The sequence below is a fragment of the Balaenoptera physalus genome (assembly GCF_965194825.1).
Source record: "Balaenoptera physalus genome assembly, chromosome: 8".
Classification (NCBI taxonomy): Eukaryota; Metazoa; Chordata; class Mammalia; order Artiodactyla; family Balaenopteridae; genus Balaenoptera; species Balaenoptera physalus.
Window position 1 is genome coordinate 71,866,716 of NC_138887.1, and position 19,346 is coordinate 71,886,061.

The following is a 19,346-nucleotide window of genomic DNA, read 5'->3' on the forward strand; positions in this document are numbered from 1 at the left end:
TCTTGTTTGTGGAACGTGAACTTCTCTGGCTTCTTCTGGAGATTAAGTCTCATGTTGATTCCCTGTGGAAGTGAGCCTGGAGTCCTGGGCTGTGTTTCTTGAATACTGCAGAATTCTCTCAAACAAACAGATTTGGGCACACAGGAGTCCCTGTTTCTTTGCCTGTGTACACACACATACACACACACAACACACACACACAAAACCACCCCAAAAAAGTCAGTACACTTACCTCAAGTACAGTTAAAGCCATTTCCTTTCTATGTGAACTTAGTAAGTACACCCCAATTTGGGGATAACAATACTTTGTAGGGTTGTTGAAATGATTAAATGAGAAAATATATGCCAACTGCTTTCCCCAGCACCTGGGTTACTCACCCAACTCCTGGCCGTGGTTTCCTGAGGAGGATTTCACTCCTCCAGGAGCAGCCCTCCCTGTCTCTGGGGTGTTGCTGGTCTGTTGATCACCTGTTGTGATCAGGTCTGGTGTGAAGAGTGCCCAGGCCAGTCTGGAAGCATCCGCCTGCACCCACTTCCACTATGACATCTGCTTTGCCTTACTGGTGTTCATAAACCTTCATGGATCTAGGCCTGGGCAGTCTCTCCTCTGGATAGCACTGGCTACATACTGATGATGTTTTATATTAGAATTCTTTCTACAGATAACAAGCAAATGTAACACCCCTCTTTCTGTCAGCATATTCTTTCTTCACAAAGCACAATGCAATTACTGAGTTTCAGTTTCTTTGTCCAGTTACCACCCAGTCACGTTTCCCTTGAGTCACCTTGATGGATGTTGTGTTGGGTGTTTGGACAATCCCTAAGCTTATATCAATAGTTGGTTGATGTGATCACTTAAGCATCCCGCCCTCCCCAGTCATAGTATTCAAACCAGAAGTAAAGAATGCTGGCAGGTACCACTGCCTGGGTTAGGATTATGGCTTCACTACCCTGGGAAAGTGAATTCCCTTTTTTGAGTCCTCAGTTACTTAACACAGAATGATCATAATAGTATTTCTCCTATTGGCTTTTCTGTAATGCTCAAGTGAGGTAAATCTTACCATTTACCCCAGTTATCGCAATGAGGAAATACTTAGGAAAAGCAGAGCAAAGATTTTGCATATTTCAGATAGATAGGATAGTTGCTCCTACTAACATGATAAAGTCCAGGAAAAAAATTATAAATACATGTCTAGTTGCACTGACAAGGTATGTATTGGATGATGCACCTTTGTCTGAGAATAAAGATAGCTTACTGGGAGAACAAGGGACAGAGATTCTTAGAGGCCGAGTGTCGTCGACATATCTGCTAGGAAAAGCCATTCAACTCAGAGAAGGATTTGTCAGGATGCTTGGGAAATGAGATAAGAGTAAATCCAATCAAGTAGGTGATGAGATACATTAGTGTGATAGTTGGCAGAGATATTTCTTTCTTTGCTGCTGCCATACTCTATGACAGTAATGATGGAACTGTAAAGCAGTGGAGAATCAGCAGGCAAAGGGAACTTGAATCAAAAAGAAATTATGAACCAGTAGAAAAGTGTTTCAAAGAATTTAGGTCTACCCAAGTTAAGTGTTCTGAGAAGAACTGATTTACAAGAAGGCTAAAGAAGAAAGCACTTTTCCACACAGAAAAATACTATAAGGGGGTTCCTTGTAGAACTCTAAGGAAACCTTGTATATGGAGAAGCCACTTTCAAAGTTGGCAAATGGAGCACATATACGTGTGTGTGTGTGTGTGTGTGTGTGTGTGTGTGTGTGTGTGTGTATGCATAGCACAAAATGACCTTTAAGATAATCTTCAAGGATCCTTCAAATAGGGCCTCTTCAGTATATTCAAAGGTTCATTTTCCTCTTGTCTAAGGAGGAAAATTTACTCTTATCTCATTTTGCCAATAATGTGGAATCCAGAAACTGAAAAATAAAGTTTAGAAATAATGACAAATTGAAGATTTTTTTAATTAAAAAAATGTTTTTAATTAAAGAAAATTAATTTTATCGAAGTATAGTTGTAGAAAATTGAAGATTGATCAAAACTAAGAATAATACTATTTAACGCTGTAGTGGAAATCCAAGGAAAAGTGAGGAGAGAAATTATAGAACAAAATGAGGCCAGCTTATGTTTTAATATAATTTAATGTAGAAAATTCTAAGCAGTGGAAATTCTTTAAAGAAGTCACTTTACAAGTGGACTAGGTAGCTCACATAAGAGACCCCCCAGGACTGTCAGTGGCAGGAAGTTGGCCCAGCTGTGAACCTGGTGAATTCTTGTGACTTGTAGCACCAAAGAAATTCATTCTGGGAAGTCAGGGAGCTTTTGTGCAAATTTGATGAAGCAATACTTTGGGATATTAAATATGATAATGACTCTGGTGAGCTGTGTGGGCCTCATTCAGGCTGGTATAGGACAAGCCCCCATCCCCACCCACCACTTACCCCCGTCCCCACTCCAGCACCGGAGCAGAGGCCATGAGAACTTATATCTGACTGGTGGATATTTTCTGGTCGATAAATAGAGACAAGTTTGAGTCACATGGCACCTCATCACTTGTGGCTTTGTCCTACAAGATAATAAAGTTTTGTAAGAAATGTGTAGTGTTTCAGAAGTGACTTTAGGGTCTGAAGTGAGGGACCCCTTCTGGAGGCAGGGTCTGGATGGACTTGTGTGCAACAGGTCTCCAAGAGATTCCTTCTTCAGGACCCCTGGTCATGTGTGTGCTGAGGGCCAGTCCTCACAGCACTGGGCTGCAGCCGCCCACTCCCCCAGCTGTTCTTGACTTCCAGGAATGTCAACAGACTCTTCTGAGGGCACTTCACCTTCAAGTTCTCAGAAACAATTAGCTATACATCACTTTTAACCATTGATGAGAAGAGGATTATGGGATACTTCCCCAGCCCCCCAGTAGCCCAAAAGAAGCATTGCCCTGGTCTGTGAAATAGCTGTCACTTTCATAATTGAATCTGAATCCTTCAAGGTCTAGCAGACACCCAGGAACACTTTCCAAGGCTGGCTGGGATTCCTTACTATATTTATGAGCAGGTGTGGCTCTAGAGGTCACTGTGGGAATATCAGCTCTCCTCACAGCTGATATTCAATACTCTTGAAGTTGCTCCTTGGTTTAGGTGCCAGAGCTCAATGCTGTCTGCATAGTACAGAGTGGCCAGATAGAGAGGACTCACTCACTCAGTCTTCCTTGACAACAAAAAAGACTATTCTCTTATTTGCATGTCAATACAAGGTTCCATTGCGTCAATTGAGGGCTACTGTATTAGTTTTCTAGGGCTGCCGTAATAAAACACCACAAACTGGATGGATTAAACAGCAGAAATTAATTTTCTCACAATTGTGGAGGCTGGAAGTCCAAGTTTAAGGTATTGACAAATGACAAGGTTTGGTTTCTCCTGACGCCTCTCTCCTTGGCTTCAGGTGGTGGTCTTCTCGTTGTGTCCTCAAATGGCTTTTCCTCTGTGTTCATGGATCCCTGGTGTCTTTTATGTGTCCAAATCTCCTTTTCTTATAAGAACACCAGTCAGATAGGATTCGGGCCCACTCTAATGGCCTCACTTTAATGTAATCACTTCTTTAAAGGCCCTGCCTCTAAATACAGTCACATTCTGACGTACTGGGATAAGGGCTTCAACATATACATTTGGGGGCAGCGTAATTCAGCTCATCACAGCCACCTTGTCTTCTTTTACTCACAACGTGAGGAGTTAGGCTCATGCTTTGGAGCAGAAACAGAACCAGGCCCATCCAGAGTCAGTCTGAGGAGGAAAGAGTTCCCAGATGAGGTTTGGGAGTTTGACTGTTAGGACTGGAGGGGCAAGTGGCATGAACCAGTTGAAACTGCTCAGTCTTGGGAATACCCTTTCATCTCCATCTTTTAGAGGAAAGACAGCAATCTAAAGTCAAATGCCAGTTTTTATGTGTCTTGAAACTGTTTAACACCTTGCTTTATAGTCTGCCTAGGTCCCAGGTGTAGCTGCACTGCCTGGCATTGCCTGGGGCACCTTCTAACATTGAGCATCTGCCTTTGGCAATTTACACTTTGTTCGCAGCTGAGCTGTCTGTCAGCAACTCCCAAAGCCCAGAAAAGCACATATATCTTAATTACAGTGGAGAACACGTGGAGGGGCACATAGGCTAGGGCAGCAGATCCCAAAAGACACATCTTTTGGGAAAATATCTGTGTAATCTATTTTGCTGACCTTGAATGCTTTGTCTTTGAAAAAGAAAACAGAATAATGGTACATTTTTCTTTCTAAATTTATTATCTGGCCCTCATCACCCCCTGCCTCTCATAGTATTTTGTTTGACAACTAAAAGCCAGAGGGTTGCATTAAAATTCTTGCATTTTTTTGTTTAATTGCTGGCTGGGGTGTGATTTCAATAAAAGGGGCATGGTGATTGTCCTGGATGCTCATGTGGTGTTATTCACATTACTCCCAGGGTCTAAGTCTGTCTAACAGCAGGGGAAAGTGATACTTAATTGGATTTTTTGCAGTCTTAGAGGCAACAACTGCTCCTTTCTTTAGAAGCTGTATATTGAGTTCAGAGTTGAACCAGCTCAACTCCAGCATTGCATTTGCCTATTAACTTCACAGGCAGTTAAATAGAGGAATATAAAACCCTGTGACTAACTGTGCTCATAGCAGCCGAAAAACAGATAAGCCAATCTCAGAATCCTTTATTTCAGCACATTGTGGATGCTAAATACATTTTCAATAATAAATAATAATGCAGTATTTCCCTTTGTCCATAGCCTCTCACTGTGCCCTACTCCCTGTGAAAAAGCTCATATTTTTTAATGGGAAAGAATATTGAGAAGGCAATTTTGGGAGGCCTTTGTAGAAGGAATTATCAGAGGGCACTTGAGAGGATAGGCCCCAGAAGAGGCAAAGAAGAGAGAGTAGGAGCATTCCTGACCTCAGTAATGGCAGCCATGGGCCAAGAATGTCTGTAGGCCAGTGGTTCTCAGCCCTGACTGACCATGAGAATTACCTGAGGGGCTTTTAAATAACACTGATGTCAGGGCCCTACTCCAGACTGACTAAATCAGAATCTCTTGGGAACTGAACATTTGTATTTGTTTAAAGCTCCCCAGCTGGTCTTCATATGCAGCCCAAGTTTGTGAGCTTTTGCTGTAGAGAGATAACAATGGCTAGTCGAGCGTTTGGGCATCTGCTAGGAGTCTAGGTCTTTGAAACCATGAATGTTGGGGTACTTGCCAAAGTGAGCACCTGGGAACCTTTGGAACCCAATTGTGTGGGTTCCTAGAGGATTATCATCAATTTGGAACTTCATGCACTGAAGTGCAGCTCATGCCTTACCTCCTAAATTCCTCAAGCTGCACATGTCTTATTTTTTTAAACTGAATCAGTACTGACAAAAAAAGAATTATAAATTTGATGCTCTGTGAGCATTTGTGTCATTGATGGAGTTGCATGAAGGTGGATACTTACCCCTGAACCCCAATTTTCTCATCTATAAAATGTAAATAATAATACATCTAAGTAAACTTCTTGAAGCAGGTTGTGACTGATGCCCCCTTCCCCACCCCCACCCCACTGACATTTTCCTCACTGGGTTACTGTAGGTATCAACTGATGCGTGAACTACTGATCATTTGGAGGCTTTTGTTTGGAGGTCATTTTTCTAGGCGGTTCTAGCTATAATCTTTACATTGAAGAGCCCATCCACCACTCCTGGAGATCCTGAGATCATGCTGGAATTGTCCAGAATGTGTAAACTAAAAATCTATCCCAGCCATCATAGGCCTGAGAAAGTCGGAGTTGAGAGGTCAATTGAAAGATGAGTTTGGAAATAGAATAATATGGTAATAGTAGAGGATTTATCAGGGTACTCTGTTAAGGACACCAATATATACCCCTTTGGAATAATACAACTTGGAACTGGTGAATATAATTCATCCACTGGAGGTATGAGCAGCACAGTTATCTAAATATGGATTCAATTGTCTAGCAAGACTGAAAGAATGGGGCACAGAGGACATTTTGGTTTTGGTAGAGAAACAGGGGTGAACAGAAGGATAATGAGGGAGTGCCTGGCATCTAGCCTTGCTTAAAAAATGGTGTTGGATGAATGAAGAACTATGTGTAGGTTCCCAAGTTGTTCAGTTACTCTTTTTCATGAATTTGAGCTCAAATAAGAGCACTTAAAAGTACACAATAGGATGTTCACAGATAACCTGGAAAAAAAATGTTTGCAGTGTATGTTACATCATAGCATCATAGTTGTTGCTCATTAAATCACATTGATTGGGTGTGATCCAAGATAGGTAACTTCATACTATGTGGAGAGGTGGAGCCACTTAAAATGTTTTTATGGATCTTCTTTTCTGCCTTTTGTGACCTCCCTACTCCCTCCCTTCTTCCTCTCCTGCCTCCTTTAGGTATTATAGCTGCTAAATAAACCAGGAAACCAAAGCATCCCCCCCCCCGCACCAAACTGGTATCTACAACTGTGTATTAAGGATCTTATTGCTGAGAGCTGAGCGAAGTCCCTCTCTCAGACAGTCTTCTGAGATGAACAGGACATGCAGGAAAGGTGTGGCCTCCAAGGGTCTTCCATTAACACCCAACTTCTTGTTTGTCATCCAGATTTCTTATTTTAAATGAATTAGGTGCTTGGAAATAGAGTCACAAGACTGGCCAATTTTCTCCTAGAAGAGTGGCAGCAAAGGAAAGCTGGAATGCATTAATCATAAATGAGTCAATTAATTACAGTTCTCCTTCCCCCGTGGGGTCAGTGCTGGCAACAGTAGGCCCCGAGTTATTTAGGGAATTAGACACCGAAGATGCCCTTTATAGAGCCAATTATGTGGAAATAAATTACTCTTTCAGATGACAATATGCTGTTCTCTCGGAACACTTAGGGAGGGGTGTCTTTTTGTCTCTGAACAGTCTGCATGTAGTTTTAATGATAATTAACGCCCTTAAACTATTTGTGGGAAAGCAAAGGTTTCTTCTGGCTCCAGTTCTTTGGATATAAGGATACTTCAGGCTTAGAAAACGTGGGGTGGGGGGTGGTTTTGCTGAGTGATGTGTTGACATTTGAGAGGTTTCAAGGAGGTGTGACAGAAACTCCCAGCAGCTCCGGGAGAGGCCTGAAAGGCAGGCAAGTGGTGTAAATCACTCCCCGAGCTTTTACTCACCCCACGAGAATAGCAGGGTAGAAAGTCTAACAAACAGGTTTCAGAATTCACACTGCTCTGCCATAAATGCTCCTGGCATGAAATGGCCACTGCTATGCAGGGAAATAAGCAGTTATGTGAGCTGGTGGCAACTAGTCCTTGAGGAGGGCCAAGGGAGGAAGCAGAGTTGGAGAGAACATGACTCTCTGCCCTCCCTCGGAGCCCAACCCCTTCCTCTCTGGTCCTCAGTGTCCCCCATCCTCAGCCCCACCTGAGACCTAATTAACGTGGGGAGAAGGGGATGGGTCAGGATGCTCATTGCAGCATGGTTATAATAGTGAAGAACTGGAAATCTCCAATATCCCTCCGAAAGGTTTGGTTAAAGGACCACAAGGAGCCTCTCAGCAATGAATATCTACAGCCGCCAGAAAGGAATCGGATGGAGCTCTGGTTGCTAACTTGGAGAATCTTCTAGGCATGTTAAAGGAAAAAAGAAACTTGTAGAATAAGGCATATGGTCTAATGCATTTCTGTAAAATAGAACTATATATTTCCGTGTGTGTGTATAATATATGTCTATCTATCTATATATTATATATGTATATATATGGTTGTACCATACTAAATTGCCTTTTTGAAGGTCAAAATTGGTTGGACATTGGCAGTTTCACATAGTTTAACTTCAAGTTTCTCAATCATGACACTATTTGGGTCAGATAATTCTTTGTTATGGGGGCTGTCCTGTACACTACTAGATGTTTATCAGCATCTACTGACCTTTATTCACTGGATGCTAGTATCAATTCCCAATTGTGACAGCCAAAAATGTCTCCAGATATTGTCAAATGTCCCCTGGGGGGAAAAATCCTTTCCCTGCCTTGAGAACCACTTATTTAACTTAGTATATGTAAATGGAACAATATACACCAAACTGATTTGTTATCAGTTACTTCTGGGGAGGGCACTGAAAATGGGGTGTTGCAGTTTTAGCTTATCAGTGTTGTTTTAAATTATTTTACAACAAGATTACATTCATGTATTACTTGTGTAATGAAAAAAAATCAAACTGGGCTTATGTTTAAATTACTAAAGAGTGGTGGGCGGGGCCCCTTGGGCCTCCTAGGAAGAGGCAGGAGGGAGCAGGATGTAGTTTTCTGCCCCCTGCTTGCTTCAGGCTTGCTTATAGTCCTGTGCTTTGCACCGGAGTTTTGATAAGGACATTAACTGGCTCTGCCTGAATGCCTTCCTCTCCTTGGGGTAGAGGAGGAGTGTTTGGGACCTGTGTTGCTTTAGAGAGCCAAGAAGGCAGAATGAAGAGCTCCTAAGGCCCTGGGGGAAGAATAGAGGAGTGAGAAAAGCTACCAAATGCACAGATGTTCCCAAGTTCCAACAAGCCAGGGCAGGCAGGAGGATGACCCAAACCAGCTGGGTCAGGGCTGGGTATCAAAATTGAGGTAGGAAGGGAATATGAAGCCAGAGGGCGGAACATAGGCATAATTACATCAGAAGGAAACTATGTCTGCATGTGAGTGTGTGAGTGTGTGTGTGTGTGTGTGTGTGTTAGTGCATGAGTGGTCACCTAGAGCCAATGTTTGCTATTTGGAACAGTAGTTGTTAAACCTGACCCCACGTCAGAATCACTTGGGAAAAGTTAAGAGAAATAAATTTCTAGGCCTCACTTCTGACTGACTCAGAACCACTGAATAAGGAGCTAAGAAATCTGTAACTTTCAATAGGGACTGCACTTTGGAAGACACTGCCCTGGGTTTGGTTTGTGGACAGGATGATCCAATTAAAAAGGCTAGCGGAAAGTAATACACAGATCATGGTATTTCCCAGCAGGCTCCCTGTTCTTTTTTCTCAGTTCCCCCAGATGGTTCCAAAAATCAGGTTTGGGGTGATAACGATCTGAGTGGAATATTGGGTCATGTCTTTATTTTATTTATTTCCTGGGACACAATGAAGCCCATCCACTTTTATTGATTTAGTCTATTGCAGATTCAGTGGTGAGGAGCTCAGTCTGCAGGGAAGCTGAGAGAAGGACAGATATCTGTGTAGGAAGGAGATAAGAGGTGGAGAGAGAGAAACTCTTGAGGAACACAGATGGGAAACGCGTTTAGGAGAATCCAAGGCGAGGATAAAGAATGACTCAGGATGCACTTTTGGAGATGGTCTCTGGAATCCTTTTTCTTAACCATGGCCATCAGCACCAGGATGCTGACCAGCACAGCATACAGGGTGGCCTTCCCCAGCAGGATCTCATAGAAGGTGGTGGCAGACAGGACCCCTTGCTGATAGGACACTGAGGTGAAGCCACAGTCTGCTCTGCCCCAGGCCTCGGCACTGATGTTCTGGGTGACGGGTTTGGGCCAGTCCTGCTCCCACTCATCCTTGTCCCTGAGCCCGTGGAACTGGACTTGGCAGCAGAAGTGATTGCAGGGGCTGTGCCAGAAGGCGGCAGAGACCCTCAGCCGGCTGCTCAGACAGCAGTTGGAGTCGTTCCGGGTGGGGTCCTCCTTGTAGGGCTGAGGGTCCGTGCTGGGTTGTGTCTTTAGTCAATTTAGGCTGTTATAACAAAAATACCATAGACTAGGTGGCTTAAAGAACAAACATTTACTTCTCACAGTTCTGGAGGCTGGGAAGTCTAAGATCAATGTGCTGGCTGTCTGGTGAGGGTCTGCTTCCTGGTTCATAGAAGGCTGTGACCTCATGTGGCAGAAGGGGAGAGGGAGCTCTCTGGGGCCCCTTTTATAAGGGCACTAATCCCATTCATGAGGGTGCCGCCCTCATGACCTAATCACCTCCCAAAGCCCCCACCTCCAAATACCATCACACTGGAAGTTAGGTTTGCAACATATGAATTTGGGGAGACACAAACATTCAGTCCAAAAGAGATTAGTTGTGAGGTGAGGAGAATCTTCATAAATTTCATTTTTAAAAGTTTGGAAAGGGGCCAAATTTATACTGTCAAGTCAAAATAAGCCACTCTTCTTGTTCCAAATTGGTGTTTCTTGATATTGGAAGAAGGGAGAAGCACACCTTGACTCATCTGACAGCTATTACTGAGCACCTCTGACTGTGGACTAAGGTATGAGAATTGAAGATGAATGAGATAGTCTCCATCCAAAAGGGAACTGGAGATTCTCTGAGGAGACAGGTGTGCAAACACCTCCTTGTATGTAGGGCAGGATCATGTTAGGTTTGGGAAGGAGATAGAAGCAATGTCTGTAGACCCAACAGGAAAGGCAGTGAGCTCCCTGTGTGAAGCTTCAGGAAGACTAGAGACAGAAGCTCTACATAGTTATATCATTACTACTCACTACCCTCCTCAACTCTGTTTTGTTTCAATTTAGTATGTAGGTGGCCAGAATATTCAGACAAAAACTGGGCTCCTTCTAAGTATTTTTTCAACTTTTTATTATGAAGAATTTCAAACATAGAGAAATTTAAAGAATGGTACAGTGAACACCCAGAGGCCTTGCATGCAGATTCTACAACCGCTAAGTAACATTTTGCCATATTTGTTTTATATATTTTTTGAGTGTACAATTTGAATGTAATTTTTAAACATTGTAACACTTCATCCCTAAATATTTTTGCATACTTTTCCTAAGAATAATGACTCTTTACAATGATCTTACCTTAGGAAGTTAACAATAATTTTATAATATCATTTAATCTATAGTTCATATTCAAATTTCTGCTGTTGTTCCAAATTTACGACTATAAAAGAACTTATACCTTTTTTTTGGAACCAGGTTCTGGGGCTAAATTCAAACATTGTGTTTGGTTGTTATGTCTTATTAATTTTTCTTTGAAGAGTTCAGCCTGATTGTCTTATAGATTCTTAATTTAACTGACTGTTTCCTCATAGAACATTTAACTTGTTATCTAGTCCTGGTTATTTCCTGCAAGCTGGCAGTTAAGTTTAGAGGCTTAACTAATAGATTCAGATTAAAAACATTTGATTAGAATATTTAATACAGAGATGATGTATATATTTTCATTGTATAACATCAGTCCTTCTAAGTTTTTTTTTTAAGTTTTGAGGAAAAATAGGAATATATATTCAGGGCATGAAACTAAAGAGATATTTTGTGGTACTGGACTCATTTTAGTACAGAAAATTATCAAATGGGAAGCCAGTGTCTATTGTTATACTCTCTCAAGTTTAGAAAGCAAGATGGTGGCTGATGGAATACCACTAGATGGATATTTCATTGTTTTGGTGTCTGTTTATCCTCAGACTAACTGCAGAAAATGTAGCTGGATTCGAACTGGGCCACAGAGGGATGGACAGATTTCAAAGTGGGATGGAAACGAACAAAAAATTAGAGTGAACAGGGAGGCCTCTCTTGAGCCCTCCAGTCAGAAAGTAGGAAGGAAGGGCCAGAAAAAATTAGAAAAAATAAGTACCAAGAGCTATCATATAAGACTGATTCTGGGAATTTGATAATTTCAAAAAAATTCTTATTGGAATATAGTTGATTTACAATGTTATGTTACTTTTTGCTGTACAGCAAAGTGAATCAGTTATACATATATCTACTCTTTTTTAGATTCTTTTCCCATATAGGTCATTACAGAGTATTGAGTAGAGTTCCCTGTGCTGTACAGAGGTCCTTACTAGTTATCTATTTTATGTATAGTAGTGTGTATTTGTCAGTCCCAATCTCCCAATTTATTCCTCCCTCCCTTTTCCCCCGGTAAACATAAGATTGTTTTCTACATCTGTAACTCTATTTCCGTTTTGTAAATAAGTTCATTTGTACCATTTTTTTAGATTCCACATACAAGGGATATCGTATGATATTTGTCCTTCCCTGTCTGACTTACTTCACTCAGTAAGACAATCTCTAGGTCCATCCATGTTGCTGCAAATGGCATTATTTCGTTCTTTTTTATGGCTGAATAGTATTCCATAATATATATGTGCCACATCTTCTTTATCCATTCCTTTGTCCGTGGGCATTTAGGTTGCTTCCATGGCCTGGCTATTGTAAACAGTGCTGCAATGAACATTGGGTTACATGTATCTTTTTGAATTATGGTTTTCTCCGGGTATACACCCAGGAGTGGGATTGCTGTATCGTATGGTAGCTCTATTTTTAGTTTTTTAAGGAACCTCCAGACTGTTCTCCATAGTGGCTGTGCCAATTTGCATTCCCACCAACAGTGTAGAAGATTTGATAATTAAGGAAACTTTCCTCCCCTATGGTTTTTTTTAATAAAAAAGACAATAAACAGTATTTGGGGCCCTTACTTAGTATTTACAGATCCTCAACTTTGAGGTAGGTTAAATATTAGCATTGTGTTTTATAAACTAAAACTCAGGCAGAGATTACATCACTTGTTGCACACCACAGCAGGAGTCCTACCATGGTCAAGAATAACATGGTCTCTTTCAGATTAATCATCTCTGATGTGTGAATTTAATGGTGATAGCTTGCAAATATTCATAAGAAAGACTAGATACCACAGAAATTCTACTTTGGAATATCTGAAAACTCTTAAATTGATCCTATAATTATTATACCTACCGTGGAATAACCTACCTGCTCCCATTACAAATCTATTTGTATATAACTGATCCTTATAATAACAAATTAGCACATTACTGATTTTGTTGTTTTCTGCCTTTTGGGGTGGTTGAAGCAGGAAGACAACCAGCAAGTTTTCCTCAGAGTGCTAGACAGCTTTAAGTGCAGATGCTATGCTCAAGGCACCATCTATGATGATTTGGGGTCATAGGAAAGCACATATACAAATGAAGCCAAGATCCAGAAAACATGCCTGGATCCAAAAGAGGGGAGGCCCTTTGCAAGTCAAAGATGAAGAAAAAAAATAAATACTGTCTTCTTAGGCTCTACCGATCCTCATTGTCATGCTACAGTATCACAACAACATATGGGAAAGCTCCTAAAAAGAGCAGTAAATTTGTCCCAGTGGTCTGTTAATTAAAGTTCTTGTTAACCAGATAAACCACAAGAAAAATTAAATTTATATTTTATTAAAGTGACATCCATAGAAGCAAAATATCTAAATATTTAATATGAATATGTTCCACCTATCATGTATATTACTCTAATTGTCAAAAGCCTAATTCACTTAGCTCAGCATAATTACTTGAAATTCAGCTCATCTTGATATAGGTTCCTGGGCCAGCCTTCTCAAGTATTTGTTTAATTATAAAATTCCTTTTACTTAAAAATTTCTCAAATATTAATAATAGTATAAGATTAAGAGTGGTTAATTAAGAACTGAGAAATTATAAGGAAAATATCATTAGTGTGTTGTAAAATGCAGCATTCAGCAGCACAAATTTCAAGAGTAAGGATATAGACTCCTGTGCTTCTGAATAGACTGAACAGCATAGCCCAACATGGTTTGAGTCAAAGAATCAGGAAAAAAAGGAGGGAGGGGCCACAGGAGGCAAAGTATTTTATTCTAGTGTCCCTCAAATTGACTGTGGAAGTAAAAAGTTTCTACATTTAAAAAGTTTATATAAGTTACATGAATTGTAATTTTCATAAAAATCAAAATGAAATGTTCTGTGTAGGACAAAAGATATGCCTAAACAACATATCATATTTGTACAAGGTGACATGAATGTCAGGATATTAGTAATGAATGAAAAAACTTAAGTCTATGGCAGACTGAGCAAAGATTTCAGTTTGGTATTCTATAACCACAAGACTGTAAACTACTCTTACTATACAAAAGCTCTAATGACATATAGAATTTTGTGTAGGAACTCTTGTGCTTCTGGTTGGCACATCATCTACTCTTTAATATGTGAAATTAATACAGACATTTGTGAGAAGTTGTACGAAACTATCGTGTTTACAAAAATGGCACAAAAGTGAATTCATCAGTTGATGCACATGCACACTTCAGTCACATCTTCAACAACAAAAGGTATTGAAACGCTGTAGAACTGAATAAGAATGCTAGCTTCTTGGCAGCTGTTAAGCATTAGAGTCACCTAAGTTACACCAGAATGGGCAAATATTGCCGAAGTAAAATTCTATTGTTAAAGTTGAAACAGATTTATGGCCATTCAAGTTCAAGCACAGAGATACAAATCTTTTGGAGCCCCATCTATCTGTGTTTGAAATTTGTGACCTTTCTTCTGACTTGTGGTCTTAAAATTTTGTTTTACAAAATCTGAAAATACAGAAGAAATCAGTACTACAAAGGTTATATTAAATAAGAGTAAAATACAAAGCTATGATTAAGATGAATTAAAGAAAGCCAAAACGTTAAAATTGTAAAACTTACTTGTTACTTGTTGGGACTGTCCTACACTAGAAGTTAGGTATTATATACAGTTATTTTCAAGTAGATTACTTCATGTTTCTCTAACGTGTTCTTTTCATCAGTACACTGTTAAACTAATCCAAAACTGTACACATGTATACTACTTTACAATGGCAGCATACACTACTGCTACCTGCAAAGCTGTCACTCTCAAATGACTTAGTGAATGAAGGGAAATTAAAAGTGGAGAAGGAACGTATTAAGGAGAAATAATGGGCATTAGAAGATTCATGCAGTTTAGCTCTTTCAACCAGCCAGCCAGCTTGCTAGCAGCAAGAGATAGTTTCCGTTGAGGATGGACCTATGGAGTGGGAATGTGGTCACAGTGACCTTTGTCTTATCTGGGGCTGCAGTAGGAAGTTGCTTGTTCTTCATTTTTGCTTTAGCCATGTTGTAATCCCCAGAATCAAAATATTTTTGCCCTTCCTACAATCATTTCCTTAAGAAATCTGAACCCCCAGGCTTTTGTCCCAGAAGAAGATACCTTGCTTTTGATTTTGCTTCTTCAGCTTTCTCTGGACTAGTCACTTTATCTTCCATTTCCTTCTGTTCCTCTGGGGAGGCTGCCTCAGGGACTTCTGTGGATATACTGCTCTCTCTTACCCCACTTCTCCACTATGGGGTTTGATTAACTTTAGAGATACAGTTCCTGCATGAAGATAAAAGTGGAGGATCAGCCATATTATTCTAGTTTGGGGTCACAAGGAAAACTGGATTAGAGAAGGTGGTTTGTGCTGGAGATGGAAATAAGGCTCTCTACACAACACTCCCCCGGAACTGAAGTGACTTAACCTCTGGGATGGTTAATTTCATGTGTCAACTTGAAACTGGCACCATGGGGTGCCCAGATATTTGGTCAAACATTATTCTGGGTGTGTCTATGAGGGTATTTTTAAGAGATTAATATTTGAATCAGTAGACTGAGTAAAGCAGTCTCCCTCCCTAATGTTCTTGGCCCTCATCTAATCCACTGAAGGCCTAAGTAGAATAAAAGACTGAGTAAGAAAGATTTCTTTCTTTTGGCTTTACTGTCTTTGAGCTAGGATATAGGTCTTTTCCTGCCTTTGAACTCAGACTCAGGCTGGAACTTGCATCGTTGACTCTCCTGAGTCTCTGCTTGCTGACTACAGATCTTGGGACTTGTCAGCCTCCATAATTGTGTAAGCCAATGCCTTATAATGAACTTCTTTCTATTATACATTATTATATGATACATGCTTTATATATCATGTAATAACATATATTATTATATATTTTATCAATCAATCTATCTATTGGTTCTTTTTCTCTGGAGACCATGACTAATACAGCCTCCCAACTGCAGGTGGGGCAGCTGAAGAGTTTTGCCTGGTCTGCTTCTGCATGGCAGGAAGGAAGTGGAGCATGAGCAGTGATAATTCGTCCTCAGACTGTGGGGATCAGAGAGTGAGAAGCAACCCGGGAAAATGGTAAAAGTTCCCTCACTGACATCCTTCACGAGGGTGGGAAAATTGGACATAGGAACCAGCATGAGGGCTCAGAGGGAACCTGAGGAGAGGAATTCCATATGCCAATTGGTGGTACTGAGGATTAGAAACCACAAATTGTGAGACCTTAAATATTGTCTCAAAACAGAAGCTGGCCTGAGCTAACTCTAATAAGAAAAGCTTATTGGGGCTGGATTCAGCCAGTAAACCAAGAAAGATACCATTTTAAGATACATTAATAAACCCTCAAATTATTCTCAGTTGTTTGCCCTGCATGTACAAATGAAGAGTATGTAAATACATCTTAAAAGCATAAATTCATAAGCTCTCAAAAGTTACAAAGAACATTAGTGACATACAAAATGGCTTTTGATTCGGATAAATTCGATTCCATTACACATAGTAAAAGCCTGCCTCGTTGTGATAGATTGAGTCTGTATCAGGAAAGTTCAGATTATTGGTGATTTTGTGTAAGGGCAGCCTTAAATATGTCTGGCCTTTTCTCTGTTGGAAATAATTAGATAGCCAAGAATTACTGCCAAGGACATTTGGTTTATGGATGGGATATTTCTTAATGAAGGTGATAATAACAATAACAAGAGCATCCATATTTTTACTATCTTTTTTTTTAAATTAGTTAATTTTTTTTTGGCTGCGTTGGGTCTTTGTTGCTGCACGCGGGCTTTCTTTTCTAGTTGCAGTGAGTGGGGCCTACTCTTTGTTGTGGTGCGCGGGCTTCTCATTGCGGTGGCTTCTCTTGTTTCGGAGCACAGACTCTAAGCGCGTGGGCTTCAGTAGTTGTGGCACGCATGCTCAGTACTTGTGGCTCGTGGGCTCTAGAGTGCAGGCTCAGTAGTTGTGGCTCACGGGCTTAGTTGCTCCACGGCATGTGGGATCTTCCCAGACCAGGGCTCGAACCCGTGTCCCCTGCATTGGCAGGCAGATTCTTAACCACTGTGCCACCAGGGAAGCCCAAAGCATCCATATTTTTGTTTCTAGTTCTGAGAAGTTCATTAAGTAGTGCTAAAGGTTTCAAATGGTCTTGTATTTCAAAACACTCTCTCTGTGCCTCTTTGCCTTACCTCACACTAGCCCTTCTACCTGAATGTGGTTTTTTAAAAAAAATTATTGCAGTTTTACTTATCATGACCTGACCTTCCCCAAATATCCATTAAACACCTATGAAAATATAATTAATGTAATTATTTAATTCAGGGAAATCTGTGCTCCTATCAAGTGCAAAGCCCTATGCCGGTGTTTAGAGATGCAGATGTTCTACACAGTCCCTTCCCTCAAATTGCTCCTAATCTAATCTGTAACTCTTAAAATTAAGGATGAGCACTGGCCATATTCCATTATCCAGGAGGAATTTTTCCTGCTTCCTTTGATGATGGGACTGGATTAAGAAACTCAAGCCATACTGTTTCTGGCATGGCTACTCCTTTATTAAAGCAACATTGCCACATCCTTAAGATGTAAAACTCCAGAGATACATGTTGAGAACTCTCAGGAGTGGCAGTGTAATAATGTATAACTGTTCATTTCATTACTTTTTCTCATTAATGAGAACAGGTCCACAGATGGCCTCAGTTTTCCTGGGAACTGCATTTTCCCCCTCATGACTAGGGAAATGATGGGGACAGTCCCTATTCAGTTTGGTAAAGGATCCTGGTTGACTCACCTACCCGGAACTGGGCTCAGAGCTGTGCTCATCAGTTTGCTCTTGGCTTTATATTTGATGAACGATTCTTCTAGGTCCAGAGGAGATAGTAAGTACACTATGGAGAGAACAGTCTGTATAGTACCAAGGAAGAGAGGCTTCCTGTGTTTTTAAAAACACAGAAGAAAAACATGAAAAATAAATTAGATTTGCTAGAAAAATCAGAAGAAAATTTTAGAAGGTAAAATTTGATGGTTTTTATTAATTTGCAAGAGGAAATCACCTCTATGAACAAGAAGAATCTTTAGGAAGAGATTTATTGAAACAAAAGAATAGTCAAATTAGAATCCATATTGAAGGCAGAAAAGACCAAATTCACCAGTAGAGAAAATTGAATAAGTAATGAATATGGTGGTTTAAAATGCTTTAAAAAAGTTGTCAATCTCTTTCTTTAATGAAAGCATATATAGGTTCTTGCCATGTAAAGGTTATGACTGAGTTTCTGGTTGAAGTGCAGATAGGGTCCCAGAGCTCCATCTACTACACTTTCATCCTTGACCCAAATAGTGGATCCTATAGGCGTTCTCTTGAACTTTCACTGAAGTTTCTCTAGAGCACTGAAAACCACTGAGGTAGAGCATAAAATTGAGAAGGCACTCTCAGAATACATGATAAAAAGTTGAAAATGATGAGAGAAGATGAAAGATATGGGAGAGTGACCACAAAAATCTAGCCCATGACTAATAGATACTGTTAGAGGAAAATGAATGATTAATTAAGATAGAATTAATTTGTAATGTAGTAGAAGAAAACTCCTTATTTAAACAAACAAAAAACCAGATCTGAATCTAAAGGTTGAGAAATTTCTTGCCTTTCAGGTGGGATTAAGAGATTAAGAGATCCATGATTGGATATGAATTGAGAGATCCATTAATGGATATCCTGGTGAAACTTATGAATTGCAAGGGTAAGCAAAAAAATTATGCATCATTTACTATGTGCAAACTAAACCTTATCATTCTCTACAAGAGTGGTATAAGACATAAATATACCTTTATTCAGCAATGAGATGATGAGGTTGGGACTCTGAGAATTTACATAACCTCATCCACATCATACAGCTGCAATACGGTAGAGTTTAGATTTAAACCTAGGCATGCGAGAAGATAAAACAAGTTACCTAAGAAGGAAACAATTTCAGGTTGTTCTCAGACTTTTTGGCCGTCCAGAACACAATAAAAATGCCTATGACAGTGCTTCTTAACACCATCTTCTCATTAACATCCCTTTGGAGCTTTATAAAAATCACAGATGAGTAATACTCATCCTAGACTGATCAAATCTGAAGCAGGATTACATAGCCAGTGTTGAGATCAGCTCTTCTACAGAATTTGTTAGGAAAAAACGATTGTGACACAAAAATTCTAAGCCCACTGAAATTTGTGTGTGAAAGCAATACAATGACATTTATGTATCTTTAAGATTTTTAGAAAATTTACTATGTAGGTTTTCTTCCCAAAAATACATATTTGTATGTGTCTATTAATTCAATGAGAGATGAATCCGTATTAAATTGTGAGGAATGCTAACAGAAAAAAAGATGTATAGAGAGCACTGAAACATAAAATATGCAGAAATAGGTGTTATAACTGGTATAAATATGGTTGCAAGGTTGAACGTAATGATTTTAAAAATTCATAAGAGATTATGTTAAAAAGAACAATGATGGTGGGGTTTAAAACCCCA

The 19,346-nt window shown here is 40.0% G+C and overlaps 1 pseudogene across 1 annotated transcript; it reads right to left on the bottom strand.

Moving 5' to 3' along the window:
• Nucleotides 1–474: 474 nt before the first annotated feature.
• On the bottom strand, nucleotides 475–15,603 carry LOC309665541 (cAMP-regulated phosphoprotein 19 pseudogene; annotated as a pseudogene). Its single transcript has one exon. The product of its transcript is annotated as a cAMP-regulated phosphoprotein 19 pseudogene (transcript).
• Between the last annotated feature and the right edge of the window lie 3,743 nt (nucleotides 15,604–19,346).